Genomic DNA, 2,508 nt, shown 5'->3' with positions numbered 1-2,508 from the left:
GCACATAACACTGCCACCTGTAATGCTGGCATCGCTCATAAGTATGGGTTGTATCCGTGCTGTCATTGCTGATCCAGCTCCCTGCTAACGGCCTGGGAAAAGCAGTGACAGATGGCCCAAGCAGCTAAAGTCCTGCCTTGAGCACCCCGGGATCCCATATGGGTGCCAGTTCTAATCCCGGCAGCTCCACTTCCCATCCAGCTCCCTGCTTGTGGCCTGGGAAAGCAGTTGAGGACGGCCCAAAGCTTTGGGACCTTGCACATGCGTGGAAGACCTGGAAGAGGATTTGGGCTCCTGGCTTCAGATTGGCACAGAACCGGCCGTTGCGGTCACTTGGGGAGTGAATCATCGGACAGAAGATCTTCCTCTCTGTCTCTTCTCCTCTCTGTATATCTGACTTTGCAATAAAAATAAATAAACCTTTTTTAAAAAGAAAGAATATGCTCAATTACACGTTCGTAAAGATAATTAATCTCATTTCCCTCATCCTCCATGAGCGACAGCTACTCATTCTGGCAGACCCTCGAGATAAGGCGCAAGAAATCCATTGTTAAAGCTACAAATGCACCAAGATACGGTGGCAGCGCGACAGGAGTAAGCTGAAGCCAGGAATGAAAGTTGCCTTGGATATGGCCACACTTACTATCATGAGCCATTTGCCCAGAAAGGTTGGATCCACTGGTTTCCAATATGTCACATGAGGACCCTGGGAATATTCCTTACTCTGAGATTGGAGGCCTGTCAGAACAGATCCAGGAATGAAGAGAGGTGGTAGAATTACCTCTTACAAACCCAGAATTATTCCAGCATGTAGGAATCATACCTCCAACAGGTTGGTTGTCATATGGACCACCAGGCACAGAAAGACACTCGTGGCAAGAGCTGTTGCCAGTCAACGGGACTGTGACTTCTTAAAGGTTGTACCTAGCTCTATTGTGGGCAAGTACATTGGTGAAAGTGCTCATTTATCAGAGAAATGTTTAATTATGCCAGAGACCTTCAGCCGTGCATCATTTTTGTGGATGAAATAGATGCCTTTGGTGGTCATCGGTTTTCTGAGGATACTTCAGCTGATAGAGAGATTCAGAGAACTTTAATGGAGTTACTGAATCAAATGGATGGGTTTGATACTGTGTATAGAGTTAAAATGAGCATGGCCAAAAACAGATCAGAAAGATATACTGGGTCCTACTTTGCTATGTGCAGGAAGATTAGATAGAAAAACACATATTGATTTACCGAATGAACACGCAAGATTAGATATATTGAAAATCCATGCAGGTCCCATTACGTAACATGGAGGAATAGATTGTGAGGGAATTGTGAAACTTTCGGATGGCTTTCATGGAGCAGACCTGAAAAATGTTTGTACTGAAGCAGGTATGTTTGCAATTCGTGCTGATCATGATTTTGTAGTACAGGAAGACTTCATGAAAACAGTCAGAAAAGTGGCTGATTCTAAGAAGCTAGAGTCTAAACTGGACTACAAACCTGTGTAATTTATGGTAAGGTTTTTGCTGGCTGCATGACAGGTGTTAGCTTGATGTAAAACTAAAGTTAAGGAAAATAATGTGTGTACTGGCAATGATCTCATTAAAATATATGAATAAAATATGTATGAGTAACAAATTAGTATATAATTCAGCGATTCAACTTTTAAGATTGGTACAGAAGAAATTTGTATGTTGTTAATGTTGCATTAATTGCAGCAGAAGTTACAAAAGAATGATGAAGCTTTTCATATTTGCTGTGGGAACATTTTATAAAACATTGAAAATGGTCTGGGAGTACTGTAAGAGAGCATTTTTTCTTTAAAGACTTATTTATTTTTATTGCAAAGTCAGATATACAGAGAGGAGAAGAGACAGAGAGGAAGATCTTCTGTCCGATGATTCACTCCCCAAGTGACCGCAACGGCCGGTTCTGTGCCAATCTGAAGCCAGGAGCCCAAATCCTCTTCCAGGTCTTCCACGCATGTGCAAGGTCCCAAAGCTTTGGGACGTCCTCAACTGCTTTCCCAGGCCACAAGCAGGGAGCTGGATGGGAAGTGGAGCTGCCGGGATTAGAACTGGCACCCATATGGGATCCTGGTGCATTTAAGACGAGGACTTTAGCTGCTAGGCCACGCTGCCGGGCCCTATTCTTATCTTTACTAAGAGGACATTTGCTGTCCTCTAAACTCATTTAGTAAGCACTTTTAACTCATTAGTAAGTAAGCTATTTATTTGATAAGCCAGATGAACTTGTATTTAGGTCGGGTTTTTAATTTTCCTATAAAATAGCCCCACACGTGGTGATCATCAGAACTTCTTGGTCTGTAGAACATAGCTGTGTAAGTGTTTGCTCCTTTTCCCGGAGCACCGTGACATCCTCTGCTACTGTGATTAGGCTGTGTGATAGCTAGGGGAAAAATTACCTGCACATACATAACTTTCTAAAAATTATGATCAAAAGTAATATTTGCTCATTTTAAAAGATAATCTGTACAGATTTTGGTTTGGATCAGCT

At 42.5% G+C, this 2,508-nt stretch overlaps 1 pseudogene; it reads left to right on the top strand.

Annotated features, from left to right (window-relative positions):
- Positions 1–596: 596 nt before the first annotated feature.
- On the top strand, positions 597–1,756 carry LOC101524257 (26S proteasome regulatory subunit 10B-like; annotated as a pseudogene).
- The last annotated feature ends 752 nt before the right edge of the window (positions 1,757–2,508 follow it).

This window comes from Ochotona princeps, chromosome 32, assembly GCF_030435755.1.
Source record: "Ochotona princeps isolate mOchPri1 chromosome 32, mOchPri1.hap1, whole genome shotgun sequence".
NCBI lineage: Eukaryota > Metazoa > Chordata > Mammalia > Lagomorpha > Ochotonidae > Ochotona > Ochotona princeps.
The sequence above is the reverse complement of the archived record's forward strand: the minus strand, read 5'-3'. Positions and strand labels throughout refer to the sequence as shown.